General features: G+C 41.2%; 1 protein-coding gene across 9 annotated transcripts in view; it reads right to left on the reverse strand.

Annotated features, from left to right (window-relative positions):
- The window catches only part of Large1 (LARGE xylosyl- and glucuronyltransferase 1), a 439219-nt gene that overhangs the window by 134427 nt on the left and 288278 nt on the right, over positions 1–16514 (reverse strand). The window lies entirely within an intron of this gene.

Raw genomic sequence — 16514 nt, forward strand, 5'->3', positions numbered from 1 at the left:
GCAGAGACTCCAGCAAGCCCTTATCCAGGCCCCAGCTCTTCATCTCCAAGATTTAACATGTCCTTTCTCCCTCTATGTAACAGAGAAAGAGGGATATGACCTTGGGGTTCAAGGATATCAGCTGGGACCTTCTTTTGCACCTGTAGCATTCCTGTCAAAGAAGCTGGACCTCACCACTCAGGGCTGGGCACCCTGCATATATGCTTTAGTGGTGCTGAGTTTCTTATTTGTGAGTCAAAGAAACTAATCTTAGGGTCACCCACCACTGTCATCTCCCACCACAATCTGTCTCATCTATTAACTTACAAAGATTTACAAACCTTACCCCCTTCCCGAGTTCTTTCCCTCCAGGTGGCTGCCCACCCCTTAATATCTAAAATCTCCTACCTCAACCTAACATTAATTACTCCCCATCTCACTCATGCATAGAGATCTTAGAGAATCCACTGCCCCACCCCTCACATATACATGAGGACAAACTGTCCCAGGCCACTTATACCTGGTACACAGATGGCAGCTCCTTTTTATGTGAGGGACCCATAGAGCAGGGTATGTCATAGTATCGGATACTGGGGTAGTGGAGATACAGGCACTCCCTACCCATACCACTCATCTGTTACTACAGGGACCATCATTAAACATAGAGCCAGAGGAACAAGGGCTGTCAAAAGCCCAGGTGGTAAGAAACAATAACGAGTTTGCAGCCCCAAACTCCAAAAACCTCACAAAACAGACTTTAACATAACAGGTTTACCACTGACTACAGCAGTTTCCTGGATGTTAAGGTAATACCATGATGCAAAATGAAAACCAGTGCTTCAGGATTTACTTCAGGTAAAACATTAAAGGGTCTAATAATTATCTTTTTCATTAATTTCCTACTTCTTCTCCACTTCCACAATCTTTCATTCTATCATCGTAATCATAAAACTTTTAATATGTCTAAAATTTAATTCTTTTCGAACATTTTTTTTCATAAGTTCCAGGGAGCCAATTGGACCTACCTAAATGGAACAGACTCACCTAGAATAAGTATCATCTAATTCTTCCCTTATCATTCCTGGTCTTGGGAACTCCTAGGAAATTCCCTCCTTTATCTTACATCTTGGGACTCTCTTCTCTTAATCACTGGGATCTAAAAATTTTTCCAGACATAATTTTCTGCCTTTCCAGCATCTTGTGAGGTCCAAGCTGCTAGCAAGCCAGTTCCTCAGAGCCTGGAAAATACAACAGTAATCAGCACCCCAGTACATAGTCCTCGACGACCACAAAGCCAGCATGAAGCAGTCACGAGAGATCTTACGGTGCCCCATACCCATCCATTAAGACCCCCCAAACCTCCCAAATCTTTATTATAAACAAAAGAGTGGAATGTAATTGTTCAGCCACAGATAAGGATACACTTCCAGGTTCTAAAGGTAGGCACATGCGGTCAGGCCCTTGGGCACAAAAGGCCCCGCGTGACCCTCATGCGCATATGCGTGGTTACATCCACATATGACTGAGCTAAATCCTTGCGCGCATGCATGAGTCACCCATCATCTATGTCATCAGTGTGATGTAGTCACACCAACTCCCTGCACACATGTGTGGGGAATTCTTTAAAAGTTGGACGTGTGATTTTTCTCTCTCTGCACCGTGATCTCCAGGCCTGTGCACACTCCTCTCTAATAAACTCCTAAGCGGTTTTGTTGGTGTTCTGTGTCTCCTTCTCACTCACGCCAGGTAATGTCACTATAAACACCTGATTTTTGACAGAGAAGCAAAAAATATACCATGGAAAAAAAGCAAGCATCTTCAACAAATGGTGCTGGCATAACTGGATGTCAACCTGTAGAAGGATGAAAATAGATCCATACACAAAACTCAAGTCCAAATGGATTAAAGATCTCAATATAATCTGACCACACTGAACCTGATAGAGGGTAAGGTCTCATCTTTACTGGCTTTTGGATGAATACCTTCATTAGCTCCTAGCTCCTTGCTCTCAAAGAGCTCACAACATGATTCTTTCCTTCCTTCCACATCTGAAGGATCTTGAGTCAGATCAGACCTTCCTAGACAATCTCAATTTTTGTTAGTACAGAGGCACCTGCTCAATCAGCTTTATATCTATACAAATCCACTCTTGCCGCAAAATGTAATATAATATAACCAGAGGGATGGAATTAGAAAGCACTATGCTGAGTGAGGTAACCCAGACCCCAAAGACACAAATATGGTATGTACTCACTCATAAGAGGAGTGTTTATTAGTCATAAACAAAGGGTATAAAGCCTATAGTTCATGATCCTAGAGAAACTAGGTAATAATGTGAACCCAAAGGAAAAAAAAATATAGAACCACCTGGAAAACGGAATCAGACAAAAATTTGGGAGCAGGAGGGCAGGGAAGTAGAAATGAAAGACCCCAGGTATGGGCAGTCTCTCACTCAAGTCTCAGGACAACACAACCCCCACCCCAGTCACTCATGAGAGACCATCCTTGCTGTAATGGCATGAGGTTTACTGACAGGACAGGAACCAGTGCACTGGGGCCGAGACTCATAACCCATGCAGGCAAGGAGTTTGAACCCGAGTAACTTGGAGAAGGGGTTTTTAAGGGAAGAAACCACAGCCCAGTAATCCGAAGGGAGTAGGGAGAGCATCATAGAAAATTCCGAAAATTCAGTGATGATCACAAGGGGACAACTCCCTGTTTCTCAAGATTATAATCAGTTAGTTCCTGAAACAGAATATTTCAAAAATACTAATGATAATCACAAGGGGGAAACTCCCTGTTTTTCAAGATTATTATCAAGATTACAATCTAACTTTATCTTCAGATAGTTCCTGAAACAGTCACTGAACCGGCTAATCCTAGATTTCTAATTCTTCTCTTCCTACTTAGATTTTTGGCTCTATTTTTTCCTGCTTTGGGGAGGGGGGTCTGGATTTATCCAGGTCTTTCAGAAAGAAGGGGAGAAAGGAGGGTTGAGGAGAACTTGAAGGATTGGAATAGTTGAGACAGGAAGGACAGATATGAGAGCAAGGAAAGAGATATCTTGATTGAGGAAGCCATTATGGAGTTAGCAAGAATCCTTGCTCTAGAAAAATGTCCAAGAACCCATAGGGATGACCCCAGCTAAGACCCTAAGTAATAGAGGAGAGAGTGTCTGAACTGGCCTTACCCTGTAGTCAGACTGATGATTATCTTAAATATCACCATAGAACCTTTGTTCAACAACAGATGGGAACAGAGGCAATGGCACACATTGGAGCCCTGGACTGAGCTCCCAAGATCCAGTTGAAGAGTGGGAGGAGTGAGAGTATGAGCAAGGAATTAAAGACCATGAGGGGTTCATCCACTGAGACAGTCTGCTTGAGCTAAAGGTAGCTCACCAACTCCAGTTGTCCTGGGAAGTGAAAGAGCATGGGAACAACCTAGCCACTTTGAAAGGGGTTGACAGCTGGGGCAGATTGAGGGTTCTCTGATGGTGACACTGGGATTTGTCTCTACTGGATGTACTGGCTTCTTGGAATCTTATTTCCAAATGTAAACCTTGCTCAACTTGGATGTAGTAGGGAGTGCCTTGGACTTTACACAGGGCAGGGTGCATGGCTCTCTCTTAGGATTGGAGGAGGTGGGGGGAGAGGGAGGGGAATGAGAGGAGAGGAGGGGGTAGGAAATTGGATTGGCATTTTTAAGTATTTATTATATAATATAATATAATTATTATAATTATATTATTATATAATTAGTATATTATATAATAATATAATAAATAGATAAAAAAATATTTGTTCTGCTGAAGATCAAACCGAGGGCTTTCCACATGTCAGGCAAGAGCTCTACCCATAAGCTATATCTCTGGCCTGAAATTCAAATAATTTCTCTTTTAAAATTTAAAGATTTATTTTTATTTTAAAGTTATGTGTGTCCAAAAGATGGAGTTGGATCCTCTGGATGCTGGCTAGAAATTGAATTCAGGTCCTCTGCAAAAGAGGTATATGCTTTAAAAGCATACACTGAACCAGAGTACAAGGCCAGGGACCTTGCTGGGCTCTCAGTGTGTGTAACCCAATACCATACACACTCTGTTGGAGCCCACAAGACTATACAGTGAATGCAAAGCTGACAGATCCACAGTAAGTGTATATATACACATCCACATGGAATAACCGATTTTGAAGAGATGCATGAACACTTGTCTTTTGGAAAAGTCACTGTCACATCTGTGGAAACCTCGTAAAGTCGTGATTCTTCCCTTCAAAATGGGATTCATTCCCAGAACACCTCAGCAGTGTAACCTCTGCCCAGGCAATGGAATGACCTTGCTTCATTACCCCCACTGCCCTGCCCCCCCCCCCCCACAATGAGGCCTTGGAGCAACAATCAAAATTTACATCGAGTTAATCCCACAAAATTACCTGCTAATAGACAACATAAAAATTTCTATAGAAAGGTACTAAGCATGAAGGCAGCACACCACACCTTTGCAAACAAACAAAGCTGAGCAGCCCCAGAGCTGGTTATCACCACAGAGATTAGATGAGGAGACTGGGTAAACCTAGGATTCAGGGCTGATTAGTAACTTTATCTAATGCCTTGGAATGTCAGGTACTTCCCCTTGAATGCTGGCTCTTTCCTGAGTGGTGTCACCTGTTCCTGGAGTACAGTTTTGTCAAGTTCTACAGGCCCCTTTTTGTGATTTTGATATGCCCTCGCTATGGAATTTTACAATTGTTCTGTAAAAACTAGAAACCTCATAGAGATCACCTCTTACTCTTAGTCTTCTTCTCCTTGCTACTTCTATTTCTTCCCCTTACTCCTCTTCCTCCTCCTCCTCTCCTTCTTGTCTTTCTCCATCTCCTCCTCTTATTCTTCATCTTTTACTTCCCCTTTTACTTTACATTCTCTCCTCATGTGAAAATAAAGAACATATAAAGGTAAAGTGTTTAAGTTAATTTTTTTTACTCTCAGATCCTCATCTGTCATAGACAACCCATTCTGAGCCCCAAGGGGGTACTGAGGCTGTTACTCAAGGTCCCCCGATAACACTCCAAGAAATAAAAGCTCCATTCATTCTGAAGTTGCTTGACTGGGTACATTAGGCTCCCAAAGTGGAACCCAGCATCACGGCTAGAGACCCAAATCAGAACTAAATGACACTGAAAGTTCAGCTTCCTTGCTTCCTTGCTGTATTTACACTGCTTCGATGCAGTGTAATCAGAAGGGCTCAGTGTAATCAATGGGGCTCAAGATGTGATCTGGGGAAATACACTGGGGAAAACAATCTAAGGACAACTTCCAGCTTTCATCTAAGACACAGGAATAACAGCTGGAACTTAGTTGGTGTTAGTGTGATGTGCTTCCTGCTGAGCTATGTTCCAAACAGACATCAAGTTCAAAGGGAACAAGCTCCTCCATTTTACATGAGTCAATTGATCCGCAAAAAAGTTCAGTCACCTGTGACTAAGACAAATAATTTGAGCATGCCTCTTATAGATACGCTGGCTGCCTTCAGATTAATAAAATAGGATTCTAGGTCAAAACTGAGAAATCTGGTTTTGGCCAAATGTGGAGGTCCCTGAGTTGAGCACATATAGGAAGCTCAAGATCACACTGGAAAAAGGGGCCCAATGGTTTCTGTGCCAGATATATTAAGTTCTGTTTTAGAGGGCCTCAGGCTTTTTTTTTTTTTTTTTTTTTTTTTTGCTCATTCGCTTTTTTCTACTCATTTGTACCAGAAGGGGGCGATGTCACCCTTAAAACTCAAGCCATAATCAAGAGCCAGTTATCTGAAATAACCCAACAAAACGCATGCCTGGGTTATGCAGAAACTCGAGGCTGCAGTGCCCATTCTTGTATGTGTTCACTTCTAATATTAAAAACAGCAAATAAGTTGATTCTCTTCCAGCTTTCTTCTAACTTACCGCTATTTTTACATCTGCTACTAATTCACCATAGTCCTTTAGGCAAACAATATATATTTCATATTTTAAAAGTGAAGATCAAGAATGAAACAAAACAAATGTAATTTACTTTTGTATGTGCATGTGTTTGTGCCTGTACGTGTATGTACATGTATATGAGTTCACATGTGAATATATGTGTGCATGTGTGCAAGCATGTGTGTGTCTGTTTTCCTGTCTTCCTTCACTGATATGTGGTTGCTCTCCACCTTACTTTTTGGACAAGGTCTCTCACAGAACATGCAGTTCCCCAACTTGGCCATTCTTGCTGGCAGAAAAGCTTCCACCTGTCCTCACCTACCTGAGTCACTGTGATCAGATGTTTATGGGCATGTAGCAAATTTGAACTCAATCCCCAATGATTATGCAGCATGCATCTATTTAGAAAGCCATTTCTCCTGCTCAGTCACCATATGAAATCTCACCACTTTCACACTATTGGGCCAGCTACAAAACTCCCTTTTCTGAAGTAGAAGCAGCTTTTTGTCAATCTTCAGGCTATAGGAAGGCTTATCTGTCATGTTTTTCCTACTTCACTCACTCTACCCAATCTGCCTCTTTCTCTAGGACAATCTTCTAGCCCAGGGGGCTTGCAGCCTGAAGGTTTCTCTTTTCATTGCAACACTGGGGAGAAGTAGAGCACCCAACTTCGGGAGGACTAAGAAAGCTGTTTTGTTTTCCTGATTGTTGGTATCACACATCTAGAAAAGCATACAAGGAAATTAATAAAAAAAATTAAGGCAAACAGAAAGCAAAGGCTAATTTCAGGCCCTGGAGGCTCTGCAAAGGGGTCTATCATACTTCCTACAAAATGCATGTCTCATTGGTGAAGATTTTGTTGTAGAACAAATTGGACAAGAGGGACCTTGGGAAGTTCTTTCTAAAATGCCACTGGGGATTGAACAACTGAGACTTTGACACTTATTAATTTGGTGCACAGGTTTTCTTGCTTAGCAAGGTTTAGATGTTAATGCTTTGTTTGGAATTCTTCTGTTATACAATATGTTGGTATTATCAGGATGGGATTCCATTGTCAGTAGAGAACAGGATAAGTAGGTAAAATAGGAAGGAGTCCCTTGACTTTCCAACCATATTCTCTGAAGGTTGATTGATCCCAAGAAGGTTCACATGCCACTAGGATATGGTCTCAGGAAATCTGACAGCAGAAGTCCAACAGGAAATGGGAAGGATCAAAACTCTTGCAGCAGTGCAAAGTAGAAAAAGACAGAAGCAACCAGGAAGTTGTGGGAAACAGCTACCTAATAATGCTGCCCTGTGATGCTAAACAAAGAAAATAAAAGCGAGGGTTACTAACCTGTGATGAGAACATGTGAGAATCCTTGAATGTCCCTACTGCCTCAGTTAAAGGCTAACTAACACTATCTATTTGTAGCAGACTCCTACAATCTGAATCCCTAGCACACTGGACCCCTAGTTAATTGTGAATTGCTGTTCTGAGTGGCTACAGAGAAGAGAAGAGCATTAGAGCATTCTCTTCATTCCTCACCTGTGTCCATCTGTCTGGTCTCCCCAGTAGGTGAAGATTCAGTGTACTGGTATCTTACGCATTGGTATTCCTTGTTCATGAAAAGAGATGCCTCAGATACAGAACTACAAGTATGGCAGACATTCAAAAACTTAGAGTCTTTATATGACACAGCAATTTAACTCTTAGAGAATTGAAATGTATGCCCACACAATAGCTATGTACATAAATATTCATGCAACATTATTCACAATGGCGAGGGCCTGAAAGTTGCCCAACTGGTTACTAAAAGCATTAAAAATGGTGCCTTGTGCACAAAGTAGAATACCAGTTGGCCTTGAAAAGAATGAAGCACAAACTGATGCTATACACATGAACACTGAGAATATTAGGCTGGGTACAAGCAGTCACTAAAGATCACATACCAAAGAGATCTGTTTATATAAAATATCTTGTACCTCAAAATCATACAGACAAGGGGTGTGTGTGTGTGTGTGTGTGTGTGTGTGTGTGTGTGTGTGTGCACATGTGGAGGAAGGGAGGGAAGGAGGGAGAGGGGAGAGGGGGAGAGAGAAAGAAAGAGAAGTTTGCTCACATGTATGGGCTCTCTATTTGGGGGGTGATTAAAATGTTCTACCTTTGGTGATATTGTCACTTGCACAAGTGGGTATCTGAACACACTAAAATTCATGGAAGTATAACTCAAAAATGTGTTTTATGCCTTGTGATTTACATTCCAATAAAGTTGTTGTAGAAATAAATAAAGCAGTGCAGTTTGTCCATAAAACACTTGAAGGTGGACTGGAGAGATAGCTCAGTGGTTAGGAGCACCAGCTGCTCTTCCAGAGGTTCTGAGTTCAATTCCCAGCAACCACATGGTGGCTCAGAATCATCTATAGTTGGATGCAATGCCCTCTTCTGGTGTGCTGTCATGCATACAGATAGAGCAGTCATACACATAAGTTAAATCTTTTAAAAATTTTTAGAAAAAAAAACACTTGACGATTCAGTAAAATGTACATCATTTGAAAAATTAACTAGAATGGGGGTAGAGTCAAAACAAAGTTAACTAATTAATAGCTTTAAACTTTGGACAGGATTTTCCTCTGTGCCTCTGTTAAATGTTTGTTTTTCAAAACATGGTTTCTCTGTGTAACCCTGGCTGTCCTGGAACTCACTCTGGCCTTGAAGTTACAGAGATCCACCCGCCTCTGCCTCAGGAGTGCTGGTCTAAAACACATGTACCATCATCACACATCCTCTGTTAAGCATTTCTGAGTCACACCAGGTTCTCCTACTTAATCATTTATTTTTCTGATATTCCAGAAAATCAAATAAAAGAAGATTAAATGAAATAAATTCTAGGAACAAGAGAAAACATCAGTACAATCATTATATGAATAATGTAATCCATAAAGAGTTCTTGCTGACCCACTGTGTGCTGGGTACATCCCTTTTCTTTCATGCATTTATCCTGAAACACGGAAGAATTCAAGTAACAGAGCAAGAAATATTAGGGCAGTGTAGTCTAGTGGCTTCTTCCTGTTTTCCCAGCAAGTGAGAGGCTGAGGAAGGACGATTACAAGTTTGGCCACCTTGGGCAACAAAGCAAGGCATTATCTCAAAAATGAAATAATAAAGAGGCTCATTTTAGTAACAGCTGACAGGTAAGGAAGAGCTGGATGCTGCTAGGCTTTTAGAAGGGAGAATGAACTCCAGAGAAAAGGCAAACTTACTAAAGACATGGGATTTTCAGGGTTTATCTGATGAGTATACCTAGGGTGCTCATTGGTTCACATATCAGGGTCTCCAACAAAGATAAAAATTCCACCGCTGTGCAGCATCCAGAACACAATCTTGACTGACTTCACGGAATCCTGTGCTAGGTGAGTCTTGGGGAGATCTGGGAGACAGCAGAGCAGGAGTCAATAAACTGCCGGTTAATGCCTGAACAAATGATTTTCTTTATAACAATGAGTTCTATATGGGACACCGTCCTTGTTTCAATGAGCAGGTCATGTAGGAGGTTGCCTCCCATCAGTTCCATAGAAGCCAGTGGTTAGCTGCCTTAATACATGTGTGGGTTCCTTCCTCAGAGGTGGAGGCCTATAGAGGCTTTTGAGGCCAGAGATCAATGCAATAGCTGCAAGATGCTCCTTTAAAATTTTAAATATTTTACATATATTTGTGTCTGTGTGTGTGTGTGTGTGTGTATGGTAGTGAGGGGTGTGTGTATATTTGCACGTATGTAGAGATCCAGAGGACAATTTGCAAGAGTTAGTTCTCTCCTTCTATCATGTGGATTCTGAAGATCAAACTTAGGCCATCAGGCTGAGTGGCAAGAGTCTTTTCTCCAGAACCATCTTACTAACCTGATGCTCTGGTTTTATGTTTAACTCTGTTTATTTATCATGAGCCTATGTTTATTTTCAAGAAACTAGATAGTAAGCTATCTAACTCTGAGTTTGGGCCATTTTTTAAGTGCCAAATTTCATGTTTAATTTCTTAACGTTGTAGTTGGGAAGATGGCTCACCCAGGAGAGTGTTTGCTTTTAAAGCAGGAAGATATGATGTATATAATTAAACCACATTTAGAAAACTTTGTGTAATAAGCTCACCGGTAATCTCAGCACAGAGGAGGGAGAGACAGGCAAGTCCCTGGGACTTGTTGGCTAGCCAGCCTTGCCTATTTGGCAAATTTTGGGCCAATATAAAAAGTGACACTTGACGTTATCATCTGTTCTCCTCATGTGTGCACATATACCTATGCATGTGCAAATGTACACACATGTGCATACAAATGTGCACACACACATACACACACACCATAGACAAAAAAAGCGAAGTCCAAAAATTCTTGCTCATTTTTCAAGTGTTCTTTTATTTATTGTTTTTTAATGTTAAAGCTTCTGTTATTTTTTTAAAGATTTATTTATTTATTATGTACACAACAGTCCTTCCATGTATGTGGAGGGCCGGACCACATTCTCCATTGCTTCAAGGAACAAAGGTAGAGATTGACCTCTGTGACCCCAAGGTGTGGCGGTACACGCCTTTAGTCCTGATGCCTGGGCGGCAGAGGCAGATTGACCTCTGTGACCTCAAGGCATGGTAGTACACGCCTTTGGCCCCTATGCCTGGGAAGCAGAGACAGGCAGATCTCTGTGAGTTCAAGGTGATGTAGCACACGCCTTTAATCCCAGCGCACGTGCTTGGTAACTCTCTACCGCTGCGTCCCTGCCTACTCCCGAGGCATCATCTGGGATAATGGGCAGCGGACCAATCCAAGAGTGACACGTCAGAAGCGAGGACTGTTTCCTTTATAAGGGCTGGGTTCCCCTCATTCTGGGTCTCCGCCATGTAAGCTTATGCTCTCCCTCTCAAGACGCATAAAGCTTTACTGCAGAAGAATCCTAAGTGTCCCGCGTCGTTCTTGCTGGCGAGATGGTAGCGTGGGACACATGTATGCTTGCAGGCCAGAAGAGGGCACCAGATCTCATTACAGATGGTTGTGAGCCACCATGCGGTTGCTGGGAATTGAACTCAGGACCTCTGGAAGAGCAGTCAGTGCTCTTAACCTCTGAGCCATCTCTCCAGCCCTAAAGCTTCTGTTTTATGAATGAAATTTTTGTTTCAGTTCCAGGATGATTAGATTAAGAAAGCAGTTCTTTCTTAACTGCTTCTTTGTACAACAGAGAGCCTCTGAGACTCTTCCTATACTGCCTGTCAACTCTTCACAATACACATATGTAGCACTAGCAAAAGCAGGTGGCTTGTGATCAGCAGCTGCCACTATATGCTGATGAAGTAAGTGCTGAATCATCACTGGTCCCTCAATCAGCCACAAATCAGGATTCTTCTGAAAGAGCCACCTGCTTGTAGGTATGCAGATTCTAAAGCCTCACCTTCACAATGATTATAAGGATCCATTGGTACTTTCAGAGCTTACACAACAGAGGGATGGAATCAACATGAGAACTCAGGAGTTAAGAAAGAGCACCACACAAAGCTTCACCTCTGAGGGAATGGCTCACTAAGGCATGTACTAAGCTTGCAGGAAGTCAGGTGCACTATAGCTCCACATGGCAAAGCAAGGAGACTGGGCTGGCATGAAGTTGACAGAGGCAGGCAATAGCCACCAGGAGCACATTCCTTCTGCCTGCAGCCTCAATCTCTTCATAGTGCTGATCTTAGAGAAACTCACATGAACTGCTAAGAAGGCTATGTTCTCAGAGTCCTAGATTTAGTAGCTCAGAGCAGAGCCTGGAAGAATGGGCTTCAACCTGCCCTTAGGTGTTGGCGTGGGGTGGGGTGGGGTATATTACACCCTGAGGATCAACCTCAAAATCTTGGACTCCATTGGTTCCTCAGTTTTCAAAGGGAAAACTGGAATGGAACCTTCTGACTTCTGCCCCAAGGAAGGTCTTCTGCTGCCTGGAGGGGTACAGCTTTCATGTTGGTCATTAAAGGTCTTCCTTTACACTGAAGGACCTGCAAATCATGTGATCATAGAAAGCTTCAAACAGCATGCATGAAGAGAATATTCGGCCAGGATTCATGAGCAGGGGGAGAGTTATTAACCCCTCATAGGGATGCCTATCACATGTGGTGGTGTCTGCAGCACCTAACTGTTGAATAACGTCTGAATTCAGCAAAGCTAGGTAGTCCAGATCCTGCCTTCAGTGCTAATAGGGCACTGGTCTGTGATGTTCCCATTTTTTCCCCATTCATACTGATGCTCCCCAGATCTGCTCTTTTCTCCTGACTGCTGTGGTTGCTTCTTCTGTTCTCATTCTCTCTAATGTATTTGACATGTATCTTCTTCTATTCCCTACCTGCAATACTGGAGGGATTAGAGCAGGCTCAGAGAAAAGCCATGTATTTCAGATGCCATGTTTTATAATTCAAATGAAACAAAAATGAATGCATGGATCACTTAAAAATAATGTATAAGTTGAATTGTCTGCTATCATAAAGCTGTTCTCTGATCAATATATAGAAAACCAAAATAATTTGGGCCATTCTGTTTGGAAAAACAAATCAGTTCAAATGAACAGCAGCAAAGCAACTATCTAAAGAGAGTTACAGCTGCTGTCTTATTCTGAGAACAGAAAGGAAGGCCTGAACATGAAGTACAGCATGAAGGATGTCATCCAGATGTGAGCCCTGTCACTGAGAATGGCTTTACACCTATGTTGATTTTTTATATTATCCACCTGCTGTTAACCTGAGAAACTAAGGTCAACTACAAATGTGTTCTCATTTGTATCATGCCTTACCTAGACATTCATGGCTAATTTTTAAATAGCCCAAAGTTTGTGTAGACCTCTCCACCTGAGTTTAGCTTTGTCATAAGGGGCTCCCAGCCAGAACGCTTTGCTTCTCGTTCTACACTTCTCAGTATATGGAAACTGTCCATGCCTTTCATGACAGCAATAACATTGCCCTTTAGTATTGAGGGCTAAAATTTGATGAGGTTCATGTTTTTGCTGTAACTATCAAGGCAACCAGAAATGCCATCTCTTCCAGAATCGGGCTCCTGTTTAAGATTAAATCCTCCACCACCCTTCCAAACACCCTCCTAACATTACCTGTTTCGTTGTCCTCCACATTTCTACCCCAGAGAATCCCAGATATCCAGGAAGCATCGACTCATGCTATTTCATGTTTCCATACTTTTGTCTCTGTCCTCTCCGTGGAATAGCTGAGTTTTCTTTGGCCAATAGAGAACTCTAGCGGTTTGTGGTTAGCATTGTTACTTGTCTGCAAAATCATTAATATTGCTCTCCCCATCATAGCTCACTATGCTTGGTATGCTCCCCATCTGTCACCAATCACTTGTGTTTCTAAATCCTACGTTAGAATTAGATCCACACTAAGGTAGGGAGATCTGCTTATCTCATCTGTGAAATTATTGTTGATGCAGACCATCATGGAGGCCTGTCTACAAACCTAGGGAATGAATTAGTGAAGGAAAGTAGACACATACACACATACACAAGCATGCACACTCTTGGCTCTGCTACTGACCAGATGAAAAGTTTGAGTATGGTCCTTAATCTCAGTAAGCAGAGGGCTTTCCCTTTTCTAAAATGGAGACTTGGATATATGTGTGTTAGAATTGGTGATATGATGAAAAGAGTTAATGTATTTTTCAATTTCTAGGTTATATATCACAGTCTCAACTATGTCATAATTTATGCAGTATCTTACAGAATTTCTAGATTAAAGCAGGATAAGACAGGAGTTAGAATATGGTATACTGAAACTCTATATTCTGTTCACACATTTTCCATAAATCTAAAATTATTTCAAAATAAATTCTATTTAAAAATTAAAATTCCTACACTGAGGAACAATCTTCTCATTCTGCCATTCACATGTATATTACAGGGCTCTTTAAAAAAATATTCCAGTAGGGTTTCACCTCAAAATAATACTCAAGGTTCAGGACAGATGGCTCAGAGGTTTACAACAGTTACTATTCTTATAGAGGACCCAGGTTTGACTCCTAGCCCCCATATGGTAATCCTTCTATAACTCCAATTCCAGAGGATCTGACATGTTTTTCTGGTTCCCAAGGAAACAGCATGCATGGGGCATACATACATACATACATACATGCAAAAAATACTTATACACAGGAAAATTTTAAAACTCTCAAAGTATTTAAAAATAATATTTCTAAATATGATTATTGGCTAGGTATACTTATTCTCTACTTTTTATAGGAATTTTGCTCTCACAGATACCTATTGTTTTTAAACATTTAAGCAGTAAACAAGCAAATCCCTAAAGTATCATTCTTTTATGGTCCCTGAGGCTGTTAAAAGAAAATAGGCAAAACTTGATCAACAAGACAAAAATAGAAAAAAAAATCAAATAAACAATAATAAAATATTTTCTCTTTGAGTAATGTAAAACACATATATGTACACATGTGTGTATATACTTTGTGCATGTATGTTTTGTGTGCATATGTATCTTTATCTCCCTTTCATCTAGGGGAACACTGTGGTCTGGCGAGGATGTCCATGTTCCTGGAAAAGGCCCTCCATCCACCTCAGTGCTCTGGTCACTTTATTCTTCTAGAGGAGCAAGCCTGCATGCTCTGCAAAGAATAGCCTAAAGCATTTGTCTTCTTTGATAGCACACGTCTGTCCTTGTCAAATAATAGCTTTTGCTAATTATGTATGACACTTAAGACGAAAAAAATGTCATGTGGACCTGACAGTTCCAGAGTGACATGCACTGAGTTCTTCTTTTCGTGAGTATACAGATTCGGAGCAAGCTGTTCCCTCTTGTCATTTCCAAGGCAGACCAGAAACTCTTGCCAAATCTGTGGTCTTTGGCATGTCTAGTTAATACAACTGTCTCTCGTTTATAGACTAGAGAAAATTCAGAGTTCAAATTGATTTGTTTTTTTAAAGGCTAGTGTTGAATACAAACATAGAGATGAAAGCACGAAGGGTATTCAATATGCATTTGTACATAGTGTTTATTCAGAACGTTAACTGAAGGTTTATGCATTGTTCATAATTAGAAACAGCTAATTTAGCGGTAAAAGGATGTAGAGAAAATTACTTTACTCTATTTGGCCTTATTCACACTGCACACCACCATGACCACCACTGTAACCTCCTAATTGAATTCTATACGTATCCATCAGCCACACCAGTTCATCAAGAAGTGGTTTCCAGCAAGAAAACCTGCCAAATTTTTAGTGGTGCCTACAGATACTTCTGGCTGTCACAGATGGCAGAAAGGATCTGGGAGAGTGTCTGTGCATTTTACTTATGTATATATGTGACAAATACTGGAGAAAACAGCTTTAAGAATGAAGGGAGTAGTTTGGCTTATGGACTCGGAGGACTTAGGCCTTGGCCCATGTACTTGTACAGAACTCGAAAGAGTCTTTGCCTCATGAACTGAAAGCAAACATACAAAAGACAAGGGACTAGGCTAGACAATGCCTGCCCCCCATTCTCCAACTGAATTCTAATTTTTTAAGTGTCTACAACCTCTCAAATGGTGCCACCAGCTGGAGATCAAGTTTTCAACATGAAAGTCTAATCTGTGCTGCAACGAAGATGTTTCTGATACCTCATGGGCAGACACCAAGGACACTGCACAATATCCTACCATGCATACATAAGTGCCTCGCACAGGTCAACTGAGCCAAGGTGGGCAGTCAACATACCAGAGAAATAATTCTCAAGTTATCAATGCAGTTAGGTCATTGTGGAACCTGGCAGAAGGCAGTAACCATACAGGTAATTTTAACATCAACATCACCTTCCACCTTGTAGCTCAGACCAAGTGTTCAATGGACAAAACTATAATGATCATTAGGTACTGACTGCTCACTACTCAGCTTTCCTGTCCATTTCCTGTGCATATTAAGTCAATCTGGTACATGGCTAATACAGAATGAACCTTCATGTAAGGTTCCTTAGGCAAAGACACTTGCAGCAAAAAAACAAAAAAAAGAAAGAAAGAAAGAAAAAGAAGAGAAAAGAAATTGGCCTCTTTCAGGATCCTAAATGCAGACTTGTACTTTGTCTCTATGAATTCATTCTGCAAAAATTTGTTTCTTGCCTTCATGTATTTGCTTCTTGTTTAATACTTTTATTAAAAAGTCTGATCTTCCTCGCATGACTCCCTCCCTCCTCAAGACCAAGGATATCTCAATTGAGGAATCTCTATGTACCAACAGTAGACCCTTAAATAAAGCATCAGACAAGTCAGTCAGTGAGCAGAATAATTCACAGGTATGATACCTATTCCTATAGTGTTCCCAGAAGCAACAAATGTTGTTGAAGGAAGATGAGTTAGGTACTACCATAGTATATGAGCATAACTTGTGCATTTGGCACCAAGTAGGTGCTCAATAAATATTTACTGAATGTGTGAAAAGGGCCAGGCAGTGGTAACACGCACCTTTAATGCCAGCACTTGGGAACTTCTGGGTGGAATAACCTCCCTACATTTCTGAGTTAATGCTGATATCCAGCTTTTCAAAATCTCTTACTGCAATTCTCAAGAGAATCCTCCAAAGTTTATTTCCTAGGGCT

This window comes from Myodes glareolus, chromosome 22, assembly GCF_982192425.1.
Source record: "Myodes glareolus chromosome 22, mMyoGla1.1, whole genome shotgun sequence".
NCBI classification, from domain to species: Eukaryota; Metazoa; Chordata; class Mammalia; order Rodentia; family Cricetidae; genus Myodes; species Myodes glareolus.